This window comes from Papio anubis, chromosome 9 (assembly GCF_008728515.1).
Source record: "Papio anubis isolate 15944 chromosome 9, Panubis1.0, whole genome shotgun sequence".
Lineage (NCBI taxonomy): Eukaryota > Metazoa > Chordata > Mammalia > Primates > Cercopithecidae > Papio > Papio anubis.
The window spans coordinates 54035645-54053352 of NC_044984.1; the positions used below are offsets into that span (position 1 = coordinate 54035645).

The 17708-nt window shown below is 34.0% G+C and overlaps 1 pseudogene; it reads right to left on the reverse strand.

Moving 5' to 3' along the window:
- Positions 1-890: 890 nt before the first annotated feature.
- Positions 891-990, reverse strand: LOC116269026 (annotated as a pseudogene).
- Positions 991-17708: the final 16718 nt, after the last annotated feature.

The following is a 17708-nucleotide window of genomic DNA, read 5'->3' on the forward strand; positions in this document are numbered from 1 at the left end:
TCCTTTTCTAGTTCATCTTTTGCTTCTGCTTTTAAAGAAATTTTAATATGTTCTGAGTTGTTTTTATTTTTTATTTTATTGGTTATATATATTGCAAATATATTTTTTTCTATCTGTGGATTGCCTTTATACTCTTAGCAACTGTATTTTGATGAGCATGGTTTTAAATTTTAATGTAGTGTACTTATCAGTCTTTCTGTTTTTGCTTATTTTTTTTTTTTCTTTTGCGTCTTGTATAAGAAATCACTCCGTAGTCCTAAGCTCCTAAAGAGTATATTGGGAATCTATTATACTATATTCTGGAACTCTTTTTGTGTGCTTTTCAAATTTAGGTCTGTGATTCATCTGGAATTGATTGTGTGTGTGTGTGTGTGTATGTGTTTGTATTAAAGTAGGAATTTATTTAATTTTATTTTTTCTTACAGATAACTAGTTTTTGCAAGATTTATTGAAAATACTATTTCCTTTAATGTTTTACAGAATTACTATTGTTAAAAGTTCAATGCTGATTTTTATGTGGCAGGCTCAAGCAATCCTCCCACCTCAGTTTCCTAAGTAGGTGAGACTACAGCAAAGAAGCTCATTTTGTGAATTCTATTATGGTCATTCACGTCTTTGCCTTTTCACTAATACAACCTGTTCTTAATTATTGTATCTTATAACTATCATTGATATTTGTAGAGCAAGTCGTATATTCTTGATTTTTGTCTTCAGGCCGCCTTAGCTTTTTTAGCCCTCCACACTTCCACAAAAATTTTAGAGTTTGTTTTCAAGTTCCTAAAAAAAAAAAAGGAATTTTGTGGTATTTTTATTATAATTTAGCAAATCTATAGATCAATTTGGAGAGAGTTGATACAATTCCAAAATTAAATTGCCCAACCCATGAGCCTAAAAATATGAAGCATTTTGTTAATTTCTAAATTAGCCTTGCACAGGGCCATGCTAATCTCTGTACTGTTCCAACACAGGCTTGTTGAAACTGGAAAATCAGAGTAGGTGACTTAGAAGAATTTGAAGTGGTAGTAAAAAAAATAAAATACTGGAATTTGAGCTTTTGTAGGTGATGCACCTAGTAGTGATGATAATATAAGGAATATAATCATGGGCATATGAGCTAAAGGAAAGTAGAAGAAATAATTATTATACATGAGAAGCCTGAGCAACTGAAAGTGCAAGATCTAAACTCCACGTACTGTTTTCAACTCATAAAATTAGGATAACAGAAGTACCTACTGCTGAATATCATTGTAAGTTTTAAATGAGGTAATCTATATAAAGCAGTAAAAATAGAGTGTGGCATATTCTGAGTTTTTTATATTATCCACTATTTAAAAACATTTTGAACTAAATTTCTCTTCTACAATTAAGGCAGGCTCGTTACTCAGAGAGCTTTCTAATCTTATGTATACTGTAGACATTTAGATGCTTTCCTTTGACCCTGTACTAGACAGCTTTTGAAGCAGGGACAAATGAAATACGTGTATGTAAGTTTGTGTTTTTTAATGTACAGTTAATCAATAAACTTAGAAATAAATATAGTTTCTGAAGTTATGTGTAAGACAACTATGCATTCTATATATTGTCTCCTTCAGTCAACCATAAATAACATTAAGTCAAAAAATACTAAACTTTAAAACTATTTAAAAAGCACATAGTGAATTGTTTAAAATTCAATACATTCCAAAACACCCCTTTAGATATAGTCTTCTAAAATAAGCATAATCTGTAAAAGCAGAAAAGTACTAGTGTTTCCTCTTCAAGTGATTTTGTTCTTTTTAAAAAATATAAAACAAAAAGATAAAAACAAAACTCTAACTCCACTGAACACTGCAATATAAATGGATGATGTGGCTTCACTTCACAGTAACTATATTCTAAGCATTCTGACCCTAGGTAAGATTAGCATATAATTTACGCAACACAGTTCTTAGAAAGATGACCTAAGAGACAGACCTGCTGATTAAATGCGCACGGCCAGAACAGTCTTACAGCTTTCTTAGAAGGAAAGATTTGTAGTGCAAATTTAGTGCATCTTCAGAAAAGCCCCTTAGAATCATATAGGAAGATGGACATTCCAAATTGTAGTAGTACAAATTTTTAAAAACCGAAGTAGACAAAATCTACGCCCCCAAAAAAAGTAAGCAGTTGAATGAGGGCTACCAATTTTAAATCCTTTCTACTGAATAAACAGTAATATCTTAGAGCCTTGCATCTCGAAGAGCATAACTTAAACTTTCCTAGTCATTCCCAAGATCACTAGATGGGTGAAGCGGGGGACGGGGGTGGGGGAACCACTGTGAACATTTTTAAATCAGGAATCAATTTGTGAAAATTAATAGAAATATTTTGGAATTAAAATATCCAGGAGGACTTAGGCATGACAAATTTGGTAATAACTATTTACTGGTGTACATGCTTATTAGCCTGAACTGACCACATACAGGCCACTGCTTCTACAATCTTTTCCTGAATCTGGAATAAAGAACCATAAATGTCCTGCTCACCCACAAGTATATTAATGTCAGACTGCCAGCTACGTTGCCCTCAATCCAGTGACAAGGGCATGTTTGAGCCGTATTTAAATTTGTAATTGCTTTCTTCGTTACTTATTTCTTAGAATTCTCAGCATCATGCCAGATTGGTGACTAGCATGTGACTAAATGCTTGACCCTTTTCTGAGTTATGCAAACTTTCTCATTCCTCTGACATTGCTTCTGATTCATCCATTTACCAAATCTTTATTACTAGCCACAGATGTTCTAGGCACTATGTTGGCAAATGAGTAGACACTCTCCATGGTTTTATAGAATGAATAGTTTGGGGATCATTATTCAGTTCCTACAGCCTATCTCCTCTCTCATCCTCCTTAGTAGCATATCCCACAGCACTTATCACTGCCTTTAAAACAATACATTTTCCGGTAGATATTTATATAATTAAGGAAACTAAAATAAGAGGTTCAAAGGGCGTTAAGAGCTTAGAAACTAAAGTTACTGGAAGAAAGCTCTAAATTACTTTTCTGGAGGTGGCGTTCACCTCTTCTTTCTTATCATTTTCTGAGGCTTGAGAACTGCTATGGCGACAAGAAAACTCCCAAAGGGATAGTCATCTGTTCCATATTAGTAATGCTAATGCTGCTCTCCATTAGTTTGGAGAGCCACGTGCTGACTCTGTGAGCAGAGAGAGAAAACCAAGCAGAAGTGTGCGTGATTAGGAGTTATTTATTTATTATCAGGACAAAATAGTCTCATTCTTTTTGCTGCTTGCATCATACATCTGACAGCAGGAGTCCCAGTGCCTGTCATTTATTCTTCCAATGACCCTTACTCTGACTTGAAATTGTTGGTCTTTTCACATTTACTGATTTCATTTTAAGACAAATTAATTTAAGTTAAATAAGGAAATTTCACAAATAAAATTGTAAGATAGTGATTTATCTCTGGGGTATGTGAATAGTTTGTCTTTGTGATGAGTTTGATACAGTTTTCTAAATGTACTATTATAATCACTCAGATTTTAATAAATTTTAAAAAGTGCAATATAATTTAAATGGTTGTTCTATGTAATTTTCTGTCTGAATATATATAAATATAAAATAAGCTGATATCAATTTATGTCTATTAGGTTCTCTGCTTTTGTTAAAAAAAAAAAAAGCCCAGTTTGCAATGGATTAAATCAGATGGTGCAATTTTCAAATAAAGATTTTTTTAAATAAACAAAAGAAGAAGAGTAGTAGAATGCAAATATAATTGGCTATCCCATACCCACTGGCCTGTCCCTATAATTTGTGGCCTCTCCCAGTGTGGACATCTTACACTGTGGGTGGTTACATAGCAGGATCATCCCTGAAGCTGAGTTGAGTTCAGTGAAGTTGGAAAAGAAGGGAACATTCTCTAGAGAATCCAAGAATGTAGCTTGTATACTATGCAAAAGAGGTTCTAAGCACACAGGACAGAGAGTAGGAATAACGGATGGCAGAGAAATGAAACAATTTCTAGATGAGAACTTCTGAAAGACTGAAAAATAAAGCAGCCTCTATTTTCACAGAACCAGAGATGGTAGAGGTATGAGGAACAGTAGAAGGCTTCAACATTCCAGATGGAAATCGGACACATAGTAATCTCTTTATGAGTATTCATCTCATGAAAGAATAATGTTATTTCAATTATAATGTTAACCCGGATGGTGGCATAACAACTTCTGACTAGTGAACCAAATATAATGTAAGATGATGTAAAAGACTAAGAACAGTATCTGACACATAGAAAGTTCTATGTAAGTGTTGGCTGTTATTGTTATAGCTATTTTTATTATAATTACTAGTATTACCAGCTTCCTTACCTGGTTTGGAAAAAAAGTAACATTGTCTGGTGAAAACTATGGGCCCAAACAGGCATATGAAAAAATGGGAAATGCAAATCAAAGCCACAATGTGATACCATCTTACTCTTGCAAGAATGGCCATTATCAAAAAATCAAAAAATAATAGATGTTGGCATGGATATGATGAAAAGGGAACACTTTCACACTGTTGCTGGGAATATAAACTGGTACACCTACTAGGAAAAACAATGTGGAGATTCCTTAAATAACCAAAAGTAGATCTATCACTTGATCCAGCAATCCCACTACTGGGTATGTACCCAGAAGGAAAGAAGTCAACATATGAAAAAGATATTTGCACACGCACGTAAGTTTATGGCAGCATAGTTTGCAATTGCAAAAATATGAAACCAGCTCAAATTCCCATAAATCAACGGGTGGATAAAGAAAGTGTGGTATATATACACCATGGAATACTACTCAGCCATAAAAAAGAATGAAATAATGGCATTCACAGCAACCCGGATGGAATTGGAGACCATTATTGTAAGTGAAGTAACTCAGGAATGGAAAACCAAGCATCGTATGTTCTCACTTATAAGTGGGATCTAAACTGTGCGGACACAAAGGCATAAAAATGATACAATGGACTTTAGGGACTCGGGGAAAAAGTAGGAGGGTGGTGAGGGATAAAAGACTACATATTGGGTACGGTGTATACTTCTCAGGTGATTGATGCACCAAAATCTCAGAAATCATCACTAAAGAACTATTCGTGTAACCAAACACTACCTGCTCCCTGAAAATCTATTGAAATAAAAAATAAATTTAAAAAAAAAGAAAAACATGGGCCCTCTGAAAGGGGCTAGGGTTGATCTTGATGGGTGGCTTACAGAAGGAAAACGTGACTATTTGGGGAGTTGTTAACTCTCAGGACCCTTACCTATATAGTAAAACCACACTCATTTCAACAAGTAGAAAGACTGTACCTGATTTTTCTACTTGTAGAATCACTCTGTCAGATATTGAATGGAGATACTTTCTACAATATGTTAGCTTTTTCAGGAGCTCACTTTGAGGGCATCTTGAGAAAAACAATATATATTATCAATATGAGTAACACAATACTGTCCTATATTTATATATTCAAATTAACAATTAATGACAAGTTCTCAACTATTTGCAAATAGGTAAAAACTTAATTATTCCTATTTTAGAGATGTGCAAACCAAGGTTCAGAGAGGTTACCTCATTTGATTGATGGCAACAATAACTCTGGAGGCACTGAGGCTAAAACTAAAATCCTTTGCTAACAAATTTATTCTTAGTAATCAGCAGGTACTTATGAAACATTCTCTAGGGACTTTAATCTCATTTGGGAAATAGTTTATTTTTTTCCCCCTCACTGATTTAGCTAGATGAAGAAAAAAAGACACAAAGGAGAAAACACATTTGATATAAATTAATTATTTGCAGAATGACAAAGTTTCCTCTTGTATAAATAAATGGTAATAATAACAATAGCAGTTAAACATACAGCTCTTACCATATGCCAAACATTCTAGGCATTTTATATACATTTGTTTAAACTTCAAAGGAAGCCATGAATGCAGTATTATCATCTCAACTTGACATGTTGGGAAACTAAGGCACAGAAAGGTCAACTGATTTGTCCACCATGACACAAACAGAAAATGAGAGCGCCAGGATTCTAACCCAGGCTATGCAGCTCCAGAGTTTGTGCTCTTAGCCATGAACATGAGCCCACCAATTCCTTAAACCTGGCATCTGGTATCTGGGTTCCAGAATACTATTTTACTTTAAGGAAGCAAATTTTTTTTCCTAGTTATGTTATTTTATTTTATTTTTTGAGACAGAACTCTGTCACCCAGGCTGGAGTGCAGTGGCTCAATAACAGCTCACTACAATCTCCACCTTCCCGGGTTCAAGCGATTCTCGAACCTCAGCCACCTGAGTATCTGGGATTACAGGCGTGTGCCACCGCGCCCTGCTGATTTTTGTATTTTTAGTAGAGATGGGGTTTCGCCACTTTGCCCAGGCTGGTCTCAAACTCCTGACCTCAAGTGATTCACCCGCTTCGGCTTCCCAAAGTGCTGGGATTACAAGCATGATCACTGTCAGGCCTCTGGTAATTTTATTTTAATTATTTTGTTTCTTTTCTAAGGAATTGAGTTTTGCATTTAAATTATTCCAAGTTGGCTAGAATATGTTATATTGTACATATAGATCCACAAATGATTTCAAACCATTACAGTGTTTTTGAAAATATTAGATAGCCTTCAAATATGGGTGTTCATTGGATTAAATAAATAAACTGCACATTTGATCGTGTGAGAAGCCACATGTTTTATATTATAAAGGCAAGCTGCTACTCAAAAGTATGGCAAGGCTGCTGATGTATAGCTCAACATCCAGATCTTTGATTTACTCTTTAGCTTATATGACTTAAAAGTCTCTTACAAATATAAATTGGGAGCCCACTCTTCTACTTCAGAGATATGAGAAACTGCTGTTTAAATAAATTCATTATTCAACTGTTTTAGCTTATAAACAAGCAACTTCATATGATTCCAACTTAATAAAATCATATATGCCAAATTCACTGAGGGTAGAGTGTTTTGTTGTTTTTACTTCTTGTTTCCTGTTATGTACCTAGCAGTATCCCAAACAGTGCTTTAACATAAGTAATAATAAATTTTGTTTAGTTAGAATAAACATAAACAGTCAGTAGAAAAAAGTAAAAATTGAGGTTAATTAACAACTTTAATTAGCAATGAAAACAATGGCTTAGATTGAGCAGACACTGTGTACTAACTCGTCACTGAGTTCAGCACTTCAGCCCTATGAAGAGAGTAATAGTATCTATCCACCTTTTATAGTAATTCAAATATTTAAGCACTTTCTCAAATTAACAGAGCTAGCGAATTATGCCTTCTTCCTATCACAGCAGTCACCATGTCTGCTCTTATCTTACATTTTATTTTTTGCTTTTTTTTTCTGTGTCCTCCTGCCATAATATTAAAAATACATATATATAAGGTCAGGGATTCATCTGTTTTGTTTTCTGTTTTATCTACAGTATCCAAAATCTGGCCCTTGGTGGGTATGTTCTGAATAACTGCTGGATAAATAAATAAATTACAAATTATAAATACATGAATAAACGAATAAATAAATAAACAAATTACATCTGAGCCCAGGCCTATTTGATTCCAGTGCCTAGTTCTCAATGACTGTATACTGTCTGTGAAACAGAACCATGAAAGGATCTTACTGAATACCCTCACCCTAAGAGAGCAAAAGTGATCAGGGAACAGTGTCTTTCCCTAGGTTCTCATGGCTAAAGACATGACAGAAAACGAATGGGGCCCCGTTTTGGAGTCACAGTTGTGGGTTTAACATTATAGAATAACACCAGCTATTGGTATCATTGATTAAACCAGATTGCAAAGATGGAAACACAGAAGAAAACCCTGAATTTAAAAAAAAAATCCCTTTATTTATTTATAAACTAATTTAATTTAAACTGAAGAACAAAGATTCTTTTGCTATTACTCTAAACTTGTTGGTTACTGTATACCATTATTACTCTTGAGATCTTCCTATTATTTTAAAATTGTGAGCTCTATGAAGTTAAAATTAGTAAAGCGATTTGAGTCTCTGTATTTCCCAGTTGGTTTTCCTTTAACCTGAATAATTTGCATGCACACACTCAGGGTTTTGATTCAGTAGTTTTAATGCTAGTTATGAAACAATCAGGTTCTAGCACCAAGTTAATAAGTAGAGACTGCAGTAGTGTTACAGCAACAGGGCTTTGGTGGCATCCCAAAGAAATCAAAAGCAAAGATAATAATGTTTTGTTAGATTCAAGCTGTGTTGTTGTTTAGAGTGAATGTGTTCTATACTCCTTGTCTAAAGTCAGTCTAGGTATCTCCCTATTCATATGTTTCTCGATGGCACCTTGCAATTATAACTAACTGTGTTCTCCTCTGTGCAATTGTTGTCATAGAGCCTCCTTCCAGCTGCTACTTTACAGATAAGTTTGTTTGGAGCCTGATTCCATAGCAAACAGATTGAAGAAATCATCTATATTAGTTTTGCAAAGTAATACAGGCCCTGAAAGATACATATGGGAAAAAAGCATAAATAAAAATGGAATATATGATATATTATTTATGTGCTTCCCCAGACTACTGTTATCCATGGTACCATTCTAACAAACTTAAAGTCGGTATCAAAACAAAACAAAACAAAACAAAAAAACACCTCACTGATATGCTGTGTAATGGTTACCACTTTCTTCTCATGGCAAGCCAAAGAGGATGTCATCTTTGTTTCCCATCAAAGTAAATGCTAATTACTAATGACTTATTTGCCAAAAGTTTTCCAAAATTATTTCTAATCCTTTTTACAAATGTGTAAGTGGCAATAATGTTGCCCATTAAGAAGCAAAGGGGCTGGGCACGGTGGCTCACGCCTGTAATCCCAGAACTTTGGGAGGCCGAGGCAGGCAGATCACCTGAGGTCGGGAGTTCAAGACCAGCCTGATGTACATGGTGAAACCCCATCTCTATTAAAAATACAAAAATTAGTTGGACCCGGTGGTGCGTGCCTGTAGTCCCAGCTACATGGGAGGCTGAGGCTGGAAATCCCTTGAACCTGGGAGGCAGAAGTTGCAGTGAGCTGAAATTACACCACTGCACTCCAGCCTAGGTGACAGAGCCAGACTCTGACTCAATAAAAAAAAAAAAAAAAGGAACAAAGGAGTTTGCCTGGAGTCACATTACTAGGTATGGAACCCTAATTTGTCTGACTACAAGGCGTACACGCTAACATTTACTTAAAATGCATAGCAGATAGCTTGCTATTGATGAGTATCCAGTCTTTTATTTAGTAAGGCCTGCTTCTAGGTCACATGAAAAATGTGTTAATGAATGCTTTTGGGTGATGATGATGAGCTTCATGTCTCTCATTTGTGCTTCTTTTCTGAAAGTGTACATATATTCTCTTTTTATCCTTGTTATGTTTTAGTACATATCCTTCTTTTAATAGTCACATTAGGAAAGAATAAAGAAATAAAGGATTGTCTTTCATGAAGAAGTAAAATACAACTATATCCAACTGTTTGGAGATGGGAGTGTGGATTACCTCTTCATAACACAGCCAGTTCTTCCATTCATTCAGGGTATTCAGTGCCTGCTGTGAAGCAGACACTATGCCAGGAAAGATACTGATCAATGAAAAAAAAACTGTCACATCAAGAGACTCCCTTTATTTTATGAAAGTAACACTCCGTGCTTTCAAGAAAAACTTACTTCAAAATGTAACTAAATCTCTATTATTTTGCATGGTAATATAGCATAGTGTAGTAAAATTTACAGTCTTTGAGCCCAGGCAGACTCAAGATCTAACTACTTCTCTGTTACTCTTTCTTTGATAAGCTCAACTGGGAAAAAATATTCAATTTCCCTAGGTCTCCATAACATCCTCTGTATTATGGAGACTATGGAGTTTGACTGTTCTGATTATTATATCACAGTGTGTGTGTGTAAAGAAACTGGCATGTTACTGATGCTATTATTATTATTGAGACAGTACTTTACACAAATTCTAGTGAAACTTTTAAATTTTTTGGCAATCAACATTGATCAAGGAGTTTCTCAGTGACATCCTTACATTACAAAGCAAGGCAGACATAGTGCCCAGAAGTCTTGATCTTACTTTGTTTAAAAAAAAAAAAAAAAAAACTGATGGAGATAATATGCCCTTAACCAGGGCTAGGCTCTGATTTTTGTTTTCTGTTTCTCATCATTATTCAGAAAATCTAAAATTATATCAGAAACTATGTACGGAATGTGAATATTAAAGTGATTTTTTTTTAATTGACAATGTAATGGATGACTTGCAGTAAGAAAAATGTGGGGATTAGCCAGTTTCTAAAGTTGGGAACTCCCTGCCTTTTTATCTGCCTTCCTGGTTTCATATTAACAAGAACAGTTAGATCAAAATGCCGTAACTGCAGCGGTAATTCACAGCCACACATTATCACTTAGATCTTTCTTCTGCTTCAGAGCCCAGAAATGGCAGTCAGCTGATGTTAAAGGACTCTGGATCATTTGGAACCGTCTGTATAACCTTGATCTCGCCTATCTCAGGGAGCTATTATCACACTATTGTCCCTGAATGAACACTCAATTTCTGAAGTAGTTTGACTCCTGTGGATTCGGGGGAGGTCATGCTTAGGGGAGCCATTCTTTCTGAATTAAATCTTCTCATCCTCAGACCCCTTGCTTCCATCGTTAGGAAGCAGAGACCTTGACATATTCACGGTGGAGTCTATTAGGTGCTGCCTTTTCTGTAGACATCTTTAAATGTATCTTTTACTTTTTGGATTTTCTTTTGATAACCCTAATCCCTATCTTTTCTTTTTTCTTGTAATTATTTATGTCTAAGATTCAAGCCAGGCTCATTGTGCCATGATACATTTGGATGTAACATGATATGATGAAAAGTGATGTTCCAAAATTCTTAATATACTGCACCCAGGCTTGATTGGTAAAGTCAAATTGGATTCTGGGGCTAATTTTTCATTTAAAATGCTAATATAAATGGAAATTCCAGTGAATAATAATGTTGCCAGATCAGAAAATTGTTTCTGGGTATAATATTCCCTTTTGACATTTATTTATTTATTATGGACAAATATCAAATTGTAACTACAACAATATTTCAGACATTCCCTAGTCTTTAAAAAGTTATGTGTTTTTTTAAAGAATATGATAAGGAGACATTAACATAGCTGCTTTATAGTGTTTATGACTATTAGAGGCAATTAAGTTAATTTTTAATATACTTTTTAGAAATTTTATAAAAATACAGTATAGTGTTAAACAATTGAAGAAAAGAAGACATTTTTAAGAAGCTTACACTAGATTTAGAAAAATGGTGTATCATGGTTGTAAAGCGGAGACAACTCATTTTCTAACCTACTTTGATACTCATACATCAAGTGATTTGGCATCCAACATAAAAACTGCAGGCCACCCATCTACAAAATGTGTTTCTCCATTATATCTGGAAACTCTTTCTCATTATATTTGATACAGAACCATAGAATTCTATCTTATGGAAAATCTTCAATCTCAGTTCACTAACACACATAGTATGTTTTCTCGCATATAGTGGGAGAAAAAGCCTGGAGAAAGTAATCATTTCATATTAAACCAAAACAACTTTTAGAAAATATTTTCACTATTGACATAATAGAACACTGTAATGAGATCAGTATAGTGAGGGGAAGAGTCTGAATTTTAACACTCTACTCTACCACTAAGCCTTGGGTGACCTGGGACTAATAACTGAACTCCTCTTCACATCCGTTTCCTTGTCTCTAAAAATGAGGTTACTCAATAATCATTTTTGCCTTCAATTATATTATACCACATGCTTTTAAGTTTTGTCAGAAGGAGAAAAGATTGAGTGTTTTTCTCAGGACTTGGAGCAGGCAGACTGAGGATTTCAGCAGCAATCCTTTGACTTCAGCATGCAAGATTCTCACATCTGCCTTCTCTAAAGGTCTTCCAGTGTACTAGCAAAGATCACAGGGGTCAGCTCAAGGTGGCAGTAATCCATGTCCTCACCATGTCACCTGGTTTCATTAGTTTCTTTTTTATCTTTCTTCCATTTGATAATTACCTTTTCCATTCTAAGATTTATTTTATAAAAGGGAGAAGTGTAAAGATTATCTTACTGATTATTACCTGCCAATCAAGCATATTTTGTGTAATTTTTCTTTCATAAATAATTGCAAGTGCAAAATACTTAGGCAGAGCATTTCTCAAATGATAGAGGGCCTCTGAAATTCTGTTCCTTCATAAAAAGCAGAAAAAACACTAACAAAAATTTTCAAAATCAACGTCATCATAACTCTAGAAACTAACCAAAGGATTGTCATCAAGGATAATTTAAAAATGACTAAATATTCATAAAACAGTAATCTTTGGAGCTTGACCTACTTTCCTACCTCTTACCTTGCCTCTGTGGTAGGCATGAATACCAGCATTCTCATAATTACAGTAGCTGAAAAACCAGCAGATGAGCAATTACTGGAGGGGAGTAGAATGTATTTGGAGCATACCCAGACCCCTATCTGTAGAGAATTGTCACTATTTTATCTGAAAGCTCTCCAGAAAAGCGTAATTCATAGGGTTGGTCTTTATTTGACCTTCTCAGAGCTCTCTCAGTGTACACAACTCTATCCCTAGGGTATTTGTTGAAAATAATCAATGTCAATGTTAGTCATTGTGGGTTCCCAAGACAGTGATAGCAGTTGGAGGTAACAACAGAAATTATATATAGATTAGATATAGATATAGATATATGAAAAACTAAGGAATAATATGCCCAGAGAGGGCTTTGAAAAGTTCCAACATATTCCTGAAAATATAGAAGGTCATATACATGTGTAGAACTATGCACATATCCGAGGAAGAATAAGAAAACTCTATTCGCCTACCTCTAACTGATTTTGAAGCTCTGTATAAACAGGAAGTGAAAGATAAGGAAGACTTGTAAACTTCCCTCTGGACTACTGAAGACATGCCCCACGCATACACAGAGCCCCTTGGTAATGGCTGGGAGAATTATTGGTTCAAAATATTGAATAAAATCTGTTTTTAATAATTGCCTAACTACTAAGATAACTAAGCAGAGACTTTAGTAGCCAAACATAACAAGGAATATTGTCTTCATAGAATTAGTCTAGGAAAGTCACTAAAGGAACAAACAGAAACAGCAGCAGTAACACAAAGCACAACAAATCCTGGCAGTTAGCTGGGTATCAGAGCTACCACATTATATTCCTTAAAATGTAAAGTTTTCAACAACAGAAAATAATGCAAAACTCACCAAATATAACCCATACATGGGATAAAAATAAGTCAAAAAAATTATCCATAAGAAAATCTGGATACTGGACTTACTAAAACAAATACTTCAAATCAGCCATTTTAAGTATGTTTAAAGAACTAAAATTAAATGTCTAAAGAATTAAAGGATAGTATAAGTATGATGTCTTACCAAATTAATATTATTAATAAGCATATAAATATTATTTTTAAAGAACCAAATAGAAATTTTGAATAACAGAAATGAAACATTCATTAATGGCATTCAAAGATAACTTTGAACTGGCAGAAGAAAGAATCAATGAACTTGAAGATAGGTCAACTTAAATTGTCCAATGTAAGGAACTGAAAGAAAAAAGAATGAGAAGAATGAATTGGGTCTCTAAGACCTAAGTATAACACCTAAAAATGCATATCAAATTGTACTAAAAATTGTGTATCAGGAGTCTCAGAAGGAAAGAAGAGAGAGCAGAAACAGTATTTGAACAAATAATGACCCAAAACTTTTTGAGAAAAAGTATTAACCTATGCATCCTCAAAAAACTTCAGTAGTGTTATAAAGATATACACATGGACACATTATAGTAAAGCTGCTGAAAGCCAAATCCAAAAGAATTTTGAAAATATCAAGAGAAAATCTAGTCGTCATATACAAGGGATCTTCAGGAAGATTACTATCTGACTTCTCTACAGAAACCATGGAGACTAGAAGACAGTAGGACAACATATCCAAAATATGAAAAGAAAAAGTCTGCAAGCTATACTACCTTTCAAGAATGAAGGAGATATTAAGACATTCCTAGATAAACAAAAACTAAGAGCATTCATAGCTTATAGATCTACCCTAGGAAAAAACATAGGAAATTCTTCAGACTGAAATGAAAAGGCAGTAGATACTAACTCAAATGTGTACGATAATAACACAATGGAGGACCGGCATATGGAGCTATACAGAAAGAATATTTTTGTATACAATTGAAATAAAGTTTATATTAATCGAATTAAATCGTTTTTAGTTAAAATATTAATTGCAATCTCCAGGTAAACTATTGTGATAATAAGTCATAACAAATACAGTCAGAGAAACAAGACTTATGTTTATAGGCAGATAGAGTAGACAAACTTGTTCCTATTCCTCTCTTTAAGTACAACAAAGAAATCTCAACAGTATATGTAAAACAAACAAAAGAAAATTCTGAAAAGAGAAGACAAAAAGAAAACAGCTACCTTGGGGTCCAAAGAACAGTATGGTGGTGACTTCCCTAGGTTTTCTTTTTGCCTTATAGATCTCATATTTGGGGCTTAGCAAGCCAGCCAATGAGTGGAGATTAAAAACAACAACAGCAGCAGAAGTCAGCTTTTTCTAGCCATAGGAAAGAATACCCTAGCAAAACAGGCAATGTATAACAACCATTGCTCTACTGCAGCCAAGCACTACAGAATTAAACTTGGTAACACTCCCATTTTACATTAGGAAAAGATGAATGTGGACCCTAGACTTCTATTCCTATGAAGCTACAATGAAGTGCCCTGGAATGGTGCATTTCTGCTGGAATGGTATCAAAGAAAACCAAGGAAGGAGTTGGGACTTTCATCCCCAATAGTCAGCAGTAAGACCTCATCACCAGAGGTGTCAACAGAAAAACTGTGTAGAGATTAAACTTCCACATTCACTCAACATAACAAACTACCCTTTCCACTCCTCAAAGGAGTGGCGTCAGAAGAAGCCTAGTAGGGATTCATTACTTTTACCATTCCCCAGTGATAATGACTCCTATGTCAGTGTCAGTGGTGATCTTATGAGATAACCTACTTAGCAGTAATAATGACAATCTCTTGGTGTATCAATGGAGGCTCAGTTGGGAATCTACTCTTCTGCCTCCTCCTGGAAGTGATGAAAGAGTACATCCCCTTCCCCAGCTCTATTGGTGTCACAGAAAAGCAGCTGAAAATGAAAGATTTAGGTAAGATTCAGAATCTCTAACATATTATTAAAATGTTCAGATTTAAACTTAAAAGTCACTTATGATCAAGAACCCTAAAGGTCTCTACTGATTGAAAACGATCAATCAATAGCTGTCAACACCAACAATACAGAGATATTAGAATTACCTGGCAAAAATTTTAAAACAGCCATGATAAAAATGCTTCAACAGCAATTGCAAATATTCTTGAAACAAATGAAAAATTAGAAAGCCTCAGGAAAAAAAAAGAAAGTCTCATTAAAGAAAGATAAAATATAAAGAAGAATAAATAAATATGTTAGAACATAAAAATTCAATAATTATAATTTAAAACATCTAAGTGGATGAACTCACTGGCAAAATGTAGAACAAATAGAAATATCAGTAAACTAGAGAAAGAACAGTAGAAATTATTATTTTAAAACAAACAACAAGGATAACATAGACTGAAAAAATATTGAGACAAGTAGGATTACAACAAAAGATGTTCAATTCATTCATTGGGGTTCTGAAAGGAAAGGGGAAAGAAGACAGGGCTAAAAATGATTTAAAAAGTAATAACTAAAATTCTCCCAAATAATATTTCTCTTTAATATCACTACAGACAAATCAAAATGAAATTCTAAAAGATACTCAAGTAGTATATAGGAAGACAGAAAAAGAAAACAGTAAAATTAAAAAGAAGGAAGAACAAATTATATACTTAATGCTCTTACATATCAATATTTACAATATCAGAAAGAAATATGTGAAATTCACTATTATGTGGAAATTCAGCAACATACTCTTAAATAACCAGTTAGAAAAACTAGATGAAACTGATGATTTTTTAATAAAAATAAACTACAAAAAAAGATGCAAGAAGAAAAAGGAAAGCCTAACAAACTAATAACAGGCAAAGGGATGGAATTAGTAACTATAAATGCACTTTGCTTCCCCAACCATGTCCAAAAAAAAAAGCACAGCCTCAGATAGTTTCACTGGTGAATTCTACCAAATGTTTAAAGAAAACTTAACATGAGTTCTTCACAAACACTTCCAAAGCAGAAGACAAAGGAATACTCTTCAGTTCATTCTGAATCCAATATTATTCTGATACCAAATATAACTGTGATTTTCACCTTTACTTTTCCAACAACCTAATACAAAAAAAGAATATCAGACAGAAATACAAAATATGTTAATGAAAATATTACTCAACACTAAGAGATAGAATGGAACTTTCTCAGCTTGAGGAAGAACATCTACAAAAAAAACCCACAGCAAGCATAATACTTAATAATAAAAGAGGGAATATTTGCCCCTAAGAGAGAAAACAAGACAACAATGTTTACTTTCATTCTATTCAACTTTGTGTCTATTCAACCATTATATTGGAGGCTATAACCAGAAAAATTAATCAAGGAAAATCCATAAGATACATACAGATTCAAAAGGATCAAATAAAACTACCTATTTGCAGATAACATAAAATTGAATATAAAAAATCATAAGTAATCTATGAAAAACTATTAGATTTGTAAATGAACTCATCAAGTTTTCAGGACATAAGTTCAAAATATGAAATTCAGTTGTATTTTTATGTACTGGCATGAAAAGTCTAAAATGTAATTTTAAAGCAATTCTATTTACTATAGCATTGAAGAATAAGATTGCCACAAGCTTAACAAAAGTAGTACAAACTTGCACACTGAAATACAACATGATGGAGAGAGCTGCATTGGACTTAATATTAAGATGGCAATATTCTCCAAATTGACTTGGACATTTATAGCAATTCCTATAAAAAAATCTGCTGACTTTTTTTGTAGACATTGGCAAACTGATCTTAAAATTCATTTGGAAATTCAGAAGACCTAGAATAGCCAAACACTGTAGAAAAACAAAGCAAAACAAAATTAAAGAACTTATGCTTCCAAATGTCAACACTTTTTTACAGTGCTATAGTCATCAAGACAGTGTGTTATGGCAAGATCAAAGGAATAGAATTAGGAATCAAGGAATAAACCATCACAGTTATTGCTTTTCAATTGTTTTTCAACATAGATGTGTGGTTTGTGCTTCTATAACATAATTCCCAAGACTTAGTAATTTATAAACAATGGAAATTTATTTGTTAAGTTCTGGAGGCTGGAAAGTCCTAGATTAAGGTGCCAGCATTTAGTAAGTAAAAGCTGATAAGATAGAGTGTTGAGGCTGACTTCTCACATGGCAAAAAAGATGAATGCTGTGTCCTCACATGGTGAAAATCAGAAGAATAAAAAAGTGTCTGTAAAAGTGTCTGTTAATCCCATCCATGGGGGCAAAGAGCCATCATGTCCTAATTCTCTCCTAAAGACTCTTAACACTTTTGCATTGCAGATTAAGTTTCAGATGAATTTTGCAGGGAACATAGGCATTCAAATCATAGCAGATGTCAAGACAATATACTGGGGAAAGAATAGTTTTTTCAAGGAATGGTTCTGTAATAACTTAATATTACATACAAAAGAAT